The 16,351-nt window shown below is 41.2% G+C and overlaps 1 protein-coding gene across 2 annotated transcripts in view; it reads left to right on the top strand.

Annotated features, from left to right (window-relative positions):
• The window catches only part of HYCC1 (hyccin PI4KA lipid kinase complex subunit 1), a 137,943-nt gene that overhangs the window by 35,472 nt on the left and 86,120 nt on the right, over positions 1–16,351 (top strand). Inside the window, exon 2 of one of the 2 annotated variants that reach the window (XM_089673192.1) lies at positions 12,942–13,025. The exons of the other annotated variant lie outside the window; for it this stretch is intronic. The gene's annotated coding sequence lies outside the window, so the exon portion shown is untranslated. The remainder of the gene's footprint in view (positions 1–12,941; positions 13,026–16,351) is intronic. 2 annotated transcript variants of the gene reach the window in all.

Below are 16,351 nucleotides of genomic sequence, written 5' to 3'. Positions count from 1 at the left end.
AGACCCTCTACACAGTCTCATAGGAAAATATGCCCAGCTGAGGCTGCCTGTCACCTTCTGTATCCTGAAGGGGGGCAGAGCCATCCCCTGCAATTCTGTGATGTCAGCATAACTTGTCATAGGTGATCATGCAAATAAGAGGGAAGAGAGCACAGACAGAAAAGACACTTAGTGGTTTGGATTGAGGCAAGTACACACTATAGAGGGGTATGCTTTGTTATTTTTTCTTATCCGAGGTTTACAACTACTTCAAAGTAGCACTGCGTTAGACCGTCCCCATGAACGTAATTGACCAATTAAAGTCCCAAAAAAAAACCCCAGGACAAACACAATAGACGTTAACTTTTCAGCTCTTCTCAAACCCATTAAGGGCATCTGAAAGACCGGAGGTGGAGTTTTTGATCATGTGACTCCTGTTAATGTCTGTTGCAATGGTCACATGAGAGGCCCTGCCCATGGGCTCCTGATCATAAGCATTTACTGGGATCTGTTAACCCCTTGCCTACCGGACACTTTTACCCCCTTCTTCCCAGGCCAGTTTTCAGCTTTCACTTTGACAAATTTTTCTTTTTTTTTTTTTCTTTTACACAGATTTCTTTTGGTGGTATTTAATCACAACTGGGTGTTTTTTTATTTTTGCGCTATAAATGAAAGAGAAAATTTTGAAAATTTTTGCTTCGATTATAAAATTTTGCAAACAGGTAATTTTTCTCCTTCGCTGATGTGTGTTGATGAGGTGGCACTAATGGGCAGTACTGATGGGCACTGACTGGCGGCACAGATTGGCAGCACTGATAATCAGTGCCCTGATTATCAGTGCAGATGTCAGCTTTGACAGTTGCTGGTTACCAGCAGTACTTTTCTCATGCTGTCACAGCGTAAAAAGTACTGCCAATAACTGGCAAGTATATTTACAGAGTGGTCAGCTGTGGTTGGACACAGCTGATCACGTGGCAAAAGTCCACTGTGATGGGCATTTTACTGTGCTATGTGATCAGCTGTGTCCAAAGGACACCGCAATCGGACAGCGTCGGGTGCGCACCACTGGAATCACGCAGGGGGCGCATTCTGGGAGGACATCTTTTTGACGCCCTCCCGAAACTGGACTACCGCGCTGTAGCTGTCATTCGGCTATAGCGCTGTAGTAAAGTGGTTCTAAAGGCTGAAGGTTCTTTGCATTCTATGCATAAAGGTAAAAAAAACCTTCACTGTGCAGCTCTCCCCTTCAGCCCCCCAATACTTACCTGAGTCTGAAAGTGATCCAATGCTGTCCACGAGAGTAGCGACTCTCCCGGGTCTCTCTCCTTATTGGCTGAGACACGGCATCGGGAGCCATTGACTGCCTGTTGCTGTCAATCACAGCCAGTGAGGAGGGGACGGGGCTGAGCTATGCTCTGTATGTCTTATGAGCATACAGGGCCGGTTCGGGAGCGAGCATGCATGAGTGCCCCCAGAGCAAACAAAGCTTTTACAGCCACTTTAAGGGCAGCTCACTCACTGTGTTGAGAGCAGGCTGTTAGCACAGAACAGTATTTAGTGTAGTTATATTCCGTAGTGTTTGTTTGCCTTACCCTTTGATTCCCCTGTATCCATGTTTTCATTCACCTCGCTTGTCTGTTTGCTAAAAGGCAGGCGGGCAGGCAACTTCTTGTTCTGGGTCACAATCCCTGCCTCACCATTTCTTCTGTGCTGCTTTGCAGACATGGATATGCTAATGTAATGACGGGTTATATGGTGATCTTTATTGAAGTGGTTGTAAACACTTACATATACCCAGTGAAGTGACTCGCCTCAGGTGATACACTTAGATGAAACTAATCATCCTACATAATTTGTACCTATTTATCTGCAGCCCTCTCTACAGCTGTGCAAAGTCCAGACTTTATACAGCTTGTATGAGCTTTCAGAAAGCAGGGGATGAGGAGGTGAGGTTACACTGCAGAGCTCAGTGAGAGCAGTTTAGAGTGAAGAAACCCCCCCACCCTTTTCACACAGTACACAGGAACAGAGCTGATGCTGTAAATCACAGGCTGTATGCCGGAGCTCCCTCCCCGATCACCTTTTTATCTCTTGGTGTCAGAAAACTTGTCGGAGGTGGAACGGGGAAGCAGACAGAAATGAAACTTGCTCTGGATTGAAGCAAGTACACACAATAGGGATTTGCTTTGTTCATACTTCATATCCTCAGGTTTACAACCCCTTTGTTTGTTTTACTTCCACTTTAATCTGCCTGCTTGTGTCTTTGTCAGATCTAATGACTGATTATCTCTCACCTGAAGAGCACTAGACTGGGAGACCCAGGAGTTGTGAGATATATAGATTCTTCACAGGAAGTATCAATTTGTCACACTACAGACAGAGGCCATACATTACCTGTCCAGTGCCATACCTCATGTGTGAACACAAACAGAAACTGCAGGCATGTGAAGATTTACACTACTGTAGAATGTGCGTACAGGGCACCAAATGACATCATGAAACATTATCAATGCACATCTTTATCCTGGTGGAAAACACAAGGTACAGGTAGAAAAGTTTTATATTGTCTTTAAATCAAGCAGGTGTTTAGAGCAGATTATCTGTCCTTGCCTGCAGTAAGCTGCATGTAAGGGCTCATGTACACTGCAGCTGATAAACTGATGTTCAGGAGCTTTTCTGTGTGTGTGTTTTTTTTTTTTTTTTTTTTTTTTTTTTTTGTTTTTTGTTTTTTACAGCAGCCCCTGAACTCTGCCTAATGTTTTCCTATGTGTCCATGTACACTGTCATTTACAGTCGTTTTTTTTTTAAACGCCCCAAACTTGCGTTCAGGAGTAGATTTTATCAGCGTTTCAAACACTTGAAAACGCAGATAACTGCGTTTTATATAAGCGTTTGCATTTAGAAGCGTTTTTAACTGTTCCATATCCAAATGCTGTCCAGAGCCTTTTTTCATCATCAGAAATGCATGCAAAGTGTTTTCCATGTATTCAAACGGACCTAGTACACCAGCGCAGTCAGTTCCAGGTTTTGCATGAAGGAAAAAATGGTAGAACATGCCGCATTATTCTGATGATGGGATCCATAGTGACTACAACCACAAAAGACAGGTCATCTCAACATATACTGCTCTCTCTGCTTCTGCTTTCTCTATTTCTCTCAAAATAGATAAATAAATATTCTCTGAAATAGTTAATTTTTTACTGTTTTTCAGTGCATTCTGGGCATTCTGGAAGGTCTCCTGATGTTATCTTTAAACAACACTTCTAAATGCAAACGTGCATAAACGCAGTATGCAAACGCGGCTAAACAGATGTTTTTTAACCTACGTTTTCCAGCAGTCAGTTTCCATCATTCAGCAGTGTTTTCCAAATGTCCCGTGTACATTAACCCTAAATAGAGCAGTGTGTACACTTATGTGGGCCTGTTGGCAGCTTTTGAAAAACGGGAAACATAAATGGACAAGTAGTGGGGTTATCTTTGTGAAATTACCTAAAGAATTCTACCTTGACTGTTTAAACAGTTTGTTTGGGCCAAGGTGGCCCAAATGAGCTTTTTAACCTTTTGAGGACCATAAGATTACGGAACACCAAAAGAATAAATTTTTTGTTTTTAAAGTTCGTACACTTCAGTTGCTGTAACTAAGCCATTTCATGAAATAATTGGCAAAAAGCTAGATCCATTTGTTGGTAAGAACTAATATTTTGACTCAAACCAAAAAAAAGTATTTTAAGTTCTTAATCAGATGATACAGGCAATTAAAAACATGGGACAAATACGTCCCTTGGTCCTCAAAGGGTTTTTAAAGTCGACGTAAACTTGGAATTTTACTTTACTATCACTGCGTGTAAAACCAGAGCTAAAGTGTGTATAACACTTTATTATATTGGATTTTTGTTTTATGGTTCTAGTTAAATAAACCTTCTGAGCCATAGTGTATATTCATAACCTTTTATTTGAAGGGTGTTGTAAGCTTAGTGAGTTTGTTTTGTTTTTCTCTTTTATTGAAGTGAAGGTGTAGCTTAGTTTACACACCAGTGCAAATAATACCAATAGTAAACGACTGGCTGCAAGGTTTACATTATAAAAATATTTTAGATAAGTTAGTTTATAGTGAAATTTTTTTTTTTTTTTGGTAGCATTACATTCCTCAACATACCTGCGGACTCCCGTTTTTGTGATCTGTATATTGCTGATTATCCTGGATGATTTTATTCTTTAGTTGCTATATTGTCTCCCTTTATATTGTAAGCGCTGAGCAAACTGTTGGCGCTATATAAATCCTGTATAATAATAATAATTCTAGTGCAGGGGCTTGCTATTGTTACCCCAAACTGCCAGGCTTCACACACCATAATGCTGATGTCAGCGGATTCGTGTGGGATTGGGTCAAAATGCTGTTTGTGCTTTATTAAAGCTTTATATCCAAGGGGCCAGGTTATCTGCTCCAATCCTGCGGACACCTATCTCCAGTAGACCTACAAGCTCACATACTGCTTTTTAATAGAGGACCTGGTTGAAATCCGCTGCAGTTTTTAAATAGGTGAACAAATCTTCAGAGAAAAGAGAAAATCTGTCAACATTCTGTTCCCATGAAAACAGATGAGAACCAGAATAATTATATAGGAACAGCTGTTTACCGTACATTGGATAAAATTTAACTATTGATAATATGCTATACAGCTTTAAATGCTGTCTTGGACATATTTTGGGGAATTCATTAAAGCATATAAGTAATTTTTCTGGTGGTAGGTCTCTTTCAAAGTACCTGCACCTAATTCAGGCATATTATTTTTTTCTCACATTTTTGGTAACATTCCTGACACTTTTAAAGAACTTGTCGCTATCACATGCTGAGATTAGGAAACTGGCGGTATTTAAGACTAGCTCTGAGCTGCGCTGGGGAGCCCCACATAGGGCTGTATCCCTAGCTACATTTAGCTGTTGGCTGGGAGATTCTCTGGCCAAAAGCTAAATGTAAAAAAGGGGCAGGGATACTGGCAATGTCCTGATTTGGGAAATGGGCCAACAAGGAGACAGACCTGATAGGGGAGATTTGGCCCCCACGGCCAAAGCTCCTGTTGGGTGGGTGAAGCCTGATGGGAAAATGAGTGACTGACTAGTTCCCCATCATGTTCGCCTTGCTTTTTGATTGACAGTGGACAGCAGTGTTGGACTATATAATAGCTATGGATCCACCCACTGCCATGCACGGTCAATCAAAAGGAAGGTGGATCTGATGGGAAACGAGTCTAATTTTTCTATGGTGCTCTGCTCAAATCTGACTCAAACCAGATCTGCTTAGACTAGCAATCGGAGCCAGTAGTGCCTGAGGTCTTCCACTGCAGATATACATCAGTGAGGCTGTAGACACCGGAGTGCTTAGGCCGCTCATTTTCTTTTATCTCCTAGCCAGCTTCAAGTTCGCTGCTGCAGCAGTTGTGAGCTTGATTTTAAGGGAGAAGTATAGCCAAAGCTATTTTGGCTATACTTCTGAGGATCAGAGGAGTGCATTTCGTTCTGCACTCCTGTGACCTGTTTTCAGCTGACAGCTAAAGCCCGCTGTCGGCTGATATCGTGTGTGTGTGTGTGTGTGTGTGTGTGTGTGTGTGTGTGTGTGTGTGTGTATTTTCTTTAAAATACTTATCTCTACCCCTCTGAATTCAGCTGTTTACAAATGTATAATATAAGCATTCCTTAGGCTTTGCCTCTGTTCCCAGTGGCTCATCCAGGTGCTTAACATGGTAGATACTCATTGCAAATCTCTATCGCCTCTCTGATCTAACCCTTATGAATATAAACAGGATGCAGATGGATTTAAATGTTTTATGTTTTAACATCCTAGCTTAAGATGGATTGCAGAGACTAATTAGGAAGCAGATCTTGTGTAGCCGCTGTCATAGCATAAAAAAGGCGCAAAAGGAGTTAAAAAAAAATGTCAGCTGACTTTTTTTCTTTTTTTTTTTCCTTTTATGAACTAGAAATTTTTCTCAAACCCATGGAAGCTGCCCTCCTAAAATAAAAAAAAAAAAAAAATAAAAAAGTTATCACATACTCTTGATCTCAGCTGCATAGGAGCTGAAGGAGGAGAAATGGCAGTACACTAATCTTACCAGTGAAAGGCTGTGTGTGAGGAGGGGGTGTCAGGAAATGTCTGATGATTGGAGGAGAGCAGACTGAGTTCCCAACACAGGTAGAGAACTGACCACAGTGTGCTGTCATGCCTAGTGTGCTCTGTTTTTAATAGGAAAGCAGAGGGACTGGCAGGAACTCCAGGGATTTCACACAAAGGAAGCAATACAAAGAGAATAAGATACTTTTTCATACAAGTACATGGTACAGACGGCACATATCAGGAATATGAAATGTGAGTTTACATAGTCCTTAAATATGACAGTTCCCTGGATCTTATGATAGCTCTCTGACTTCTATGGGTCACCAATCTGGAACAGGCATGCAGATAAGACTTCTGACATTTCTCTGACTGTCCTGATCTGAACTTTGTGTTCTGGGTTTATGATTTACATTAAAGGGTTGGTATAACAGCTGGTAACCTAACATTTCAGACAGCATTCAGCAGTGCCGATTTTTGCAATGTAACATTAGAGTAGCACACTTACACCCCGGTCACATCAGGTGCAACATGGCATGTGATTTGAATGCCATGCGACTTGCAAATCGTATGCCAAGTTGCACCCTATTGTCCACTATTAGAGCTGTCATATTGGTGCGGCTCCGACTTGGTCGGAGCTGCACCGACTTCTAAAGTAGTGCATGCACTACTTTTGTTGCGATTTGCATAGACATTTGTGTCAGATGTCTTGCAAATCGCAACTGAAATCGGCAGGTCACCTGATTTTCAAATCGTGCAACTTCAATGTAAGTTGCACGATTTCAAAATTGGCTTTGATGTGATCAGGGGCTTACATTGCAAAACTGTTGGAAGGCTGAGTACAATTTGACTTCATGATCTGTGTAGACATCTGAGACAATTGGTGAGACAGTAATGTTCTCCATGTACCTGCATTGGTTTCCTCCAGGTACTCCGGTTTCATTCCACACTCCAAAGACATGTTGATAGGTTATTTGGATCCTGTCTAAATTGGCCCTAATATGTGTATGAATAAATGTGAGTTAGGCTGCGTACAAATGATAAGAAATTCGGGTAAACGATCGTCCGATTTTCCTTAATGTTTCACAGCAAGTCAAACCCGAGAATAGTACCAATTCGAAATTTCTCGGCTGGCAAAGTTTTTTTTTTTTTTTTTTTTTTTTTTTTTTTTTTACCGTAGAAATGTTGTAGCATAGATTGTTTCTGATCATGCGCAGTGTTTCATGTCTGAAAGATAAACATTAAAGATAAGGTTAAACGAAAATCGTTCTATTCACTTGCGAGAAAAATCTTAGAGAATTTTCGTTTTGGAAAGTTGTGTACACACTGTACAAAGATTGAACGATCGTTCTTTGCTTCTTTCCTATGAAATTTTTCTTCTGATTTTTTTCTCAGTGTATACCCCACATTAGAGACCTTAGATTGCAAGCTCCTTCCGGGCAGGGTCTGATGTTACAATGTATGTAAAGCACTATGTAAATTGACGGTGATATATGATTACCTGTAATAAATAGATGAGGAGTCTAGGATGTCTTGTCTGTAGCTCATTCACATATGTGCGGTGCAGATTGAAGCTCAGGTTTCACAGCTAATTGACACAGTAGTTGTTCAGCAGTTCATGTCAGGTTCAGGTCAGGATTTTATCCTGTTCACACATGTGCAGTTTAGAAACAGTTCCCATACAAGTCAGTAGCCTGTAATCCGCACCTGATCCCGACCTCAATGCTCAGAAATTGTACATGACACTTTTTATTCTCCACTGAATCCACACTGCCAGTCAACGGTACATATGTGAACTGGCACCATAAGAAGCAATGTTATTTCACATGTCATGTGGATTGGATGTGGTTCAAACTGCATCCAATCTGCATATATGTGAACTGGCATGAACACTGTTTTCTGGTTCAAGGAGGAGGAATATGAACATTCATGGCTGACTACAGATTGACATAATGCCATTTTTATTAAAAATACATAATGTCTTGTCTGGAAATGCATATTTTATATATCTATATACTTTTTTAACCAAATTATATTTTCCCTTTGAACTGTTTCTGCCTATATTCCTTATGTACATTCCTGTCAATGCTAGTCTGTCGGCTAAAAGAACAGAATTCTGTCCAGAAAGACGTACAAGCGCTGATCATAGTATAAATAGAGCAGGGGCTGCCTCTTGCACCACATTACCATATACTTCGTATAAAGAACAGGAGACTGTGTGGTTCTGGACAGGATGCCTCCATTACTAGACTATGCTTTTATTTGAATGCACCTAGACCTGTTTTGTTTTGGTTTTTTTTGTGTGCAGGGTCCACTGTTTTAAGGTTCAGATGTTCATTAACTTTTTAGGGGTTGAGGAATACAGTGAAAAACTTCCCTTACTCTTCACTTTAGCAGACCCTCTCCATATGTTCAGCTGGCACCAGGTACAGTGCAAGATTGGCCTTGTATTATACGTTGGATGATGGACCACCAATGACCTTGGAGCCTGTTGGAGCGAGGAGTGAACTTTTTATTCCTCATCCTGTAGAGTTAATGGGGGGGATGCCTTAATGTACTGTGAGTGTGCACAACAACATACAAGTTGGTTGTGCTTTGGTTCAGTGGTGACTTTTGATTAAAAAAAAGAGGTTTCATTGAGACAATAAGTAGAACAGAGGGTTCAAGAGTTCCTGAAGAAACAAATGATACAGTAAGTCATGGATTGAGCTGACACAAACACATCCGCTCCAAAGAATTGCACTATACTGTTTTGTACAAAGGTGTTACAGGACAAACAATAACTATTAGCATGTCAAGAGAGGCTGTTGTAAGACTCTGTAAGGTAAATCGTCAAGTATAAGGCAATTTAAGCGACCATAGATGAATATTAGCCAGTGAAATGATGACATTCTTACTCTCCAAACACCTCTGTGCTCAGGAGGTTGGTTGTGCTATGGCCATGAGAGCAGGGCTTCCTTGGAAATAAATAAAAACTGAAGAAGTTGCCTGGAAATCTGCGACGCTTGTTGCACTCACATATACAGAATGTGGCCTTCATTTATGCTGAGCAGAATGTGTTGGCACTAGGCAACCAAGGACGCTGTCTGTATTAACAGCAAGTGTGGTTGAGGCTTTTATCTGAAGCATTGCAGATGGAAAGAACAGATCACTTTGAATACAGCAGTTATAGAGACCAGTCTTGCACTGGCAAACCATTGGTTATAGTAATTTAAGTGACCCTGACAGTCTCTCAAAAAATCCTAAGCGGTAGCTCCCAGTGACAGAAGAACCCACCCGAGCACTGCAGCCTCCATGAGGTCCTTCAGGGTGTTGTGGAGTCAACCTCCTATTGCTCCTAAGAGAAGCAGTAATGCAGAGGTCAGAAAAGGGAATCAGGAAGGTGCAGTGGTAAAACTTCTGCCAGATTTATTGTCATCTGGGTATCAGATAAATATTCCTTCTTGTCCCTTAGACACAACAGGATTTTGCAAGGACATGTCTCCACAACGAATGAAATATCCTGTTAGACACAGTTGCTGCCAAAAACAAGTGTCCTATTGCCAGACCTCCCATCTCCATCCTTCAGTGACAACTCACATTTTTGGGTTTTCATTCACTTCAGATACACTTCAAAGTTTGTTGTTTTAAGCCATACTTGTGCAGGCTTTGATGTATGCTTATGGATCATTGTCTTGCTGTAAGCCAAACTTTCCCCCAAGGCTCCGGTATCTTGCAGACTGCATTATATTTTCCTCTTGGATTTCTCTGTATTTTTGTGTATTTATTCTCCCCTCCAAGCCTTCTAGGGATTAGTACAGAGGAGCATCTCTACAGCATGATGCTACCACCACCATGATTAATGTTGGTGATGGTGTATTTTTAATGTGCAGTGTTTGACTTGAATACTTTGTCATAATATATCACAGTGGCTGCAGCTGCTGGTCAGAAAATGTCCTGTGTCCTTTCGTCAGAAGTCAATTTAACAATTATCTTGACATTGATCAAAGGGAGGGACCAGATGATTTTCGATCAGTGTATGGCCACCAGTTTTACTGAGTTTTACCTGCTTGTAACCTCCCTTCATGAGTTCCCAAACATCTCCTTCCACCCACTTCTGTTGGCTTGGAGCAAGCAGTGCACTTCTCAATGCACATTACACATCCCGTAGTCAATAGTCCATCTTGGGAGTGAGGGTGGCTACATTACTACATACAGCAGGGCCATGGGGAATGAATGTAGCCACCCTCCAACCAGAAAGTTGGATCATCGCAACAAAAAAAAAGGAATTTGGAGAAGGTTGAGGGCAGTAGAAGTTACTTGTTCCATTTAAGAATACATAATTGCATATAACTTTTTTTTTTTTTTTTTTTTTTTTTTTTTTAACCAGTGTTTTGTGTCACTTTAATTATTGTACTAATGCAACTAATGTTAAAAGCGGTTTTTCAGGAAATATGATCGGTGGGACAAGAATCCAGACTGTCTGATCTCTATTGAAAGACTAGTCGCCACTAGCTGATTGCCTACTTTACACTCATCTACTCTCTTTTAATAAGCAACCACTATTTTATAAGCATTTTGAGAAGCTCTCAGAGAATGTTGGATAAAGCTTAGTTCAGGCTATAATGAATTATGCTAAAAAGGTCAGTGAGTCAAAAAAAAAAAAAAAAAAGAAAAAACTTGAAGGCGGGTTTTGCCTGTCTCGGGGAGGCGGGTTTTGCCTGTCTGGAAAAGATGGAGTACGATCCTGTGATTCATTCTCTCTCTCTCTCTCTCTCTCTCTCTCTCTCTCTCTCTCTCTCTCTCTCTCTCTCTCTCTCTCTCTCTCTCTCTCTCTCTCTTCCCCCCCCCCCCCCCCCCACTCTCCCTCTCCCTCTCCAGTCAGGTCCATAAATATTGGGACATCGACACAATTCTAACATTTTTGGCTCTATACACCACCACAATGGATTTGAAATGAAACGAACAAGATGTGCTTTAACTGCAGACTGTCAGCTTTAATTGGAGGGTATTTACATCCAAATCAGGTGAACGGTGAAGGAATTACAACAGTTTGCATATGTGCCTCCCACTTGTTAAGGGACCAAAAGTAATGGGACAGAATAATAATCATAAATCAAACTTTCACTTTTTAATACTTGGTTGCAAATCCTTTGCAGTCAATTACAGCCTGAAGTCTGGAACGCATAGACATCACCAGACGCTGGGTTTCATCCCTGGTGATGCTCTGCCAGGCCTCTACTGCAACTGTCTTCAGTTCCTGCTTGTTCTTGGGGCATTTTCCCTTCAGTTTTGTCTTCAGCAAGTGAAATGCATGCTCAATCGGATTCAGGTCAGGTGATTGACTTGGCCATTGCATAACATTCCACTTCTTTCCCTTAAAAAACTCTTTGGTTGCTTTTGCAGTATGCTTTGGGTCATTGTCCATCTGCACTGTGAAGCGGCGTCCAATGAGTTCTGAAGCGTTTGGCTGAATATGAGCAGATAATATTGCCCGAAACACTTCAGAATTTATCCTGCTGCTTTTGTCAGCAGTCACAACATCAATAAATACAAGAGAACCAGTTCCATTGGCAGCCATACATGCCCACGCCATGACACTACCACCACCATGCTTCACTGATGAGGTGGTATGCTTAGGATCATGAGCAGTTCCTTTCCTTCTCCATACTCTTCTCTTCCCATCACTCTGGTACAAGTTGATCTTGGTCTCATCTGTCCATAGGATGTTGTTCCAGAACTGTGAAGGCTTTTTTACATGTCGTTTGGCAAACTCTAATCTGGCCTTCCTGTTTTTGAGGCTCACCAATGGTTTACATCTTGTGGTGAACCCTCTGTATTCACTCTGGTGAAGTCTTCTCTTGATTGTTGACTTTGACACACATACACCTACCTCCTGGAGAGTGTTCTTGATCTGGCCAACTGTTGTGAAGGGTGTTTTCTTCACCAGGGAAAGAATTCTTTGGTCATCCACCACAGTTGTTTTCCGTGGTCTTTCTGGTCTTTTGGTGTTGCTGAGCTCACCGGTGCGTTCCTTCTTTTTAAGAATGTTCCAAACAGTTGTTTTGGCCACGCCTAATGTTTTTGCTATCTCTCTGGTGGGTTTGTTTTGTTTTTTCAGCCTAATGATGGCTTTGAATCTCATCTTGAGAGTTGACAGCAACAGATTCCAAATGCAAATAGCACACTTGAAATGAACTCTGGAACTTTTATCTGCTCATTGTAATTGGGATAATGAGGGAATAACACACACCTGGCCATGGAACAGCTGAGAAGCCAATTGTCCAATTACTTTTGGTCCCTTAACAAGTGGCAGGCACATATGCAAACTATTGTAATTCCTACACCGTTCACCTGATTTGGATGTAAATACCCTCAAATTAAAGCTGACAGTCTGCAGTTAAAGCACATCTTGTTCATTTCATTTCAAATTCATTGTGGTGGTGTATAGAGCCAAAATTGTTAGAATTGTGTCGATGTCCCAATATTTATGGACCTGACTGTGTGTGTGTGTATGTATGTGTATATATATGTGTGTGTGTGTGTGTGTGTGTGTGTGTGTGTGTGTGTGTGTGTTTTTTATTTATATATATATATATATATATATATATATATATATATATATAATAATGCTGAATGTGTATAACTAGGCAAGGAAGGATGAAGGCTACAACATTGGGATGCTGTTGAGAGTGAGAACCATTGGACTATTAATTCAAGAAGCTCAATTAAACAGTTATGTTACTATATGTTAAGAATGCTTGCCTGAACTGCCAGGAGGATCACAGTTCCTTCTTTTTTGTGTTGTGTGCAACAATAATATGTTTAGTCATTCTGTGAGTTAATTCTAACTCTCTTGGTTTCTTATCTGTAGTGGAGGTCAAGGACCTGTTTGTGCTGTCTGCTAGGGGAGCCTGACCCACTAGATGGCTGAACAGAATTACAAGTCCTTTGGCAGGTGAAATAATATATAAATTTCAGTTTAAGTTCTTGTTTGGTTTTTTTTATTATTCAGTTGTGGTTTCTTTGCTTTCTTCCTAAATCCATTGCAGTGTCAGTTGTGCTACGCGCTCTTGAGGAATGAAATGAGGAAGTTGTTTGTGCGGTTTTGTGCAAGACTTCCCAGATGGTACACATGGTTTGTCTCAGCCGAGCGCCTCTCCTGCATAGTAACAAATCCCACAGGGTATGTGAGGAAATAATGTAGTTGTAATGAAGACACTTTGGTATGCCTCACAGTGCATAGGGTTCATAGTTAGTCCTGTGACTATTTCCTACCTAGTTGTTAGGAGGCGTAAGGATATGAGGACATTGTTTTTTTTTTTTTTTCAAAGATGAATTCCAGACAAACTGCTAAATACAGAGATAAAATGCATATGGTGTGTGTGTGTGTGTGTGTATATATAATTTTGCCTGCCAATACATTTGCATTTCTTCACTTCTGTTCTTGAAATTTGCACATCCAGGTGGATACAGCTTTCTCTGTTACAGTAAAGTGCACCTGTGCCCAGACAATGAACATTTGACTTTCTGACAGCTTAGAAACCTCTGCTTTGTGCTTACAATAGAAGGCTTGTATCCTGCCACGATCTGTTCTCTGGCTGCAAAAAATGGAAATGCAAACTTTTTTTTTTTAAACAGTTTGGAATAATGTCTACTTTTGTTACGTGTTCCCCTTCACATACCATATTTTATAAAATATTGAAACATTGCTACCTATTTTTTTACCACCTTGTTTCTGAAAACTAGAAATCTGAGGTCTCCTCTACGTAATGTTAAGGATTGGGCAGGGTAGTTAATTTTTATAGTAATTCACTATTTCTGTACTGTACTGGCAGGTCTCATCGGTTGTAAACTAGATTTGAACAATTGATTAAAGATCTCAAAGCTTGCATTGTGCCTTGTATTTTTACCCACTTGAAGACCCAGTAACGTACATATATGCACCTTTTTCTTCCACGCTTTTCCCTTCCACATAACTTTCTATTAATGTCCTTTGATTCAGCACTTTGGGAACATCCAACTTCTTTTGCAATTACCTTTTGAGGCTTTCCCTCCTTATGGAGGGTGTCAATGATAGTTTTCTGCAAAACTGTCAGGTCAGCAGTCTTTCTCATGATTGTGATTCCTACTGAACCAGACTGAGAGACCATTTAAAGGCTCAGGAACCCTTTGCAGGTGTTTTGGCTTAATTAGCTGATTAGAGTGGGACACTTTGAGCCTAGAATATTGCACCTTTTCACAATATTCTAATTTTCTGAGATTGTGGATTTGGGGTTTTCATGAGCTGTAAGCCATAATCTTCACATTTATGACAAATCACAGCTTGAACTATCTTGCTTTGCATGTAATGAGTCTATCTCATATATTAGTTTCACCTTTTAAGTTGCATTACTGAAATAAAAGCCATTCAAACGGTTAATTAGCTGCTGGATTGCTTTTACAGGTGGCAGGAGGTGAAAATTTCTAGGTATGCTGACTCTTTAAGAGTTCCCTTCACTGGAACTAAGGGGCCAAGCCCCACCCCTGAAAATCAACCCACACCGTAATCCCCCCTCTACCAAACTTTTTACACTTGGCACAATGCAGTCAGGCAAGTACCGTTCTCCTGGCAATCACCAAACCTAGACACGTCCATCGGATTGCCGGACAGAGAAGTGTGATTCGTCACTCCAGAGTTGCTCTAGACTCCAGTGGTGGCGTGCTTTACACCACTGCATCTGACACTTTCCATTGCACTTGGTGATGTAAGGCTTGGATGCAGCTGCTCGGCCATGGAAACCCATTCCATGAAGCTCTCTACGCACTGTTGTGCTAATCTGAAGGCCACATGAAGTTTGGAAGTCTTTAGCTAATATTAACTCTGCAGACAGAGAGTGACTTCTGTGCACTTCAGCATGTGCTGACCCATCTCTGTCATTTTATGTGGCCTACCACTTCATGGTTGAGTTGCTTCCACTTTGTTATAACAACACTAACAGTTGACGTGAAATATCTAGTTTGTATGCGTGTGTATATATGTGTGTGTGTGTATGTATGTATGTATGTATGTGTATATATATATATATGTGTGTGTGTGTGTGTGTGTGTGTGTGTGTGTGTGTGTGTGTGTGTGTATATATATGTATATATACATATGCGCGGAGGCCATTCAGTGGTATCAATTCCTTTATCCTCTAGGAACTGCCTGCATACTCTCGCCGCATGAGGCCGGGCATTGTCGTGCACCAACATAGTCTGACAATGGTTCCAAAGATTGAATCCCGATACCTAATGGCAGTCAGATGTTACTGGCAGCATAACATTCTCCACGGCTTCTCCAAACCCTTTCACATCTGTCACATGTGCTCAGGGTGAACCTGCTCTCATCTGTGAAAAGCACAGGGTACCAGTAACTGACCTGCTAATTCTGGTGTTCAATGGCCAATTTCAATCCACTCTATGGTGCTTGGCAATGAGAGCAGGGCCCACTAGAGGACATTGGGCCCTCAGGCCACCCTCATGAAGTCTGTTTCTGATTGGTCAGAGACATTCACACCAGTGGCCTTCTGGAGGTTTGTCTGTAAGGCCCTGGCAGTGCTCATCCTGTTCCTCCTTGCACAAAGGAGCAGATACCGGTCCTGCTGATGAATTAAGGACCTTCTGTGTCCCTATCCAGCTCTCCTAGAGTAATTGTCTCCTGGAATCTCCTCCATGCTCTTGAGACTGTGCTGGGAGACACGGCCATCCGTGAGGAGTTGGACTGTCTGTGCAACCTCTGTAGGGTTCAGCTATCGCCTCATGCTACCAGTAGTGACACTGACCATAGCCAAATGGAAAACATACGTGTGTGTGTGTGTGGGATGGGAAACTGAGTCTGTCGCCACTTTTTCATTCTTCCTCCAGCTTGGTACTTGTCTGCACATTTTACATGCAGCACACCTGTTTGGCTCCTAGTACCTCCCCTCTTTCCCCCAGCTGAGTGGTGCTGGGGATTGCTGGAAGCTAATACAAGTAAAATTCAGTTACTTTTGTATGTTGCTTTAAAAACTACACTTAATTATTTTAATGAATATAGAGCTACATTAATGTGTCTTTTGTACATTCATTTCCCTAATTTCTTTTTAATACTCTGCCTTTCAAAAGCAGTTTGCCACAGATGTCAGTTTCTTACCTAGCGTGGGAGAAATAAAACATTTGATGTGAAGGTGAATAACTTTTATTTGTAGCATTCTGGAAGCATCCTTATGGTAGAAATAAGACATTTAGTTGGAAACTCATAAAATTTACATTTGTTAGACTCCC

This window comes from Staurois parvus, unplaced genomic scaffold, assembly GCF_062004578.1.
Source record: "Staurois parvus isolate SC_StPar_1 unplaced genomic scaffold, SC_StPar_1.0 ptg000136l, whole genome shotgun sequence".
NCBI lineage: Eukaryota > Metazoa > Chordata > Amphibia > Anura > Ranidae > Staurois > Staurois parvus.
This window is presented reverse-complemented; position numbering and strand designations above follow the sequence as displayed.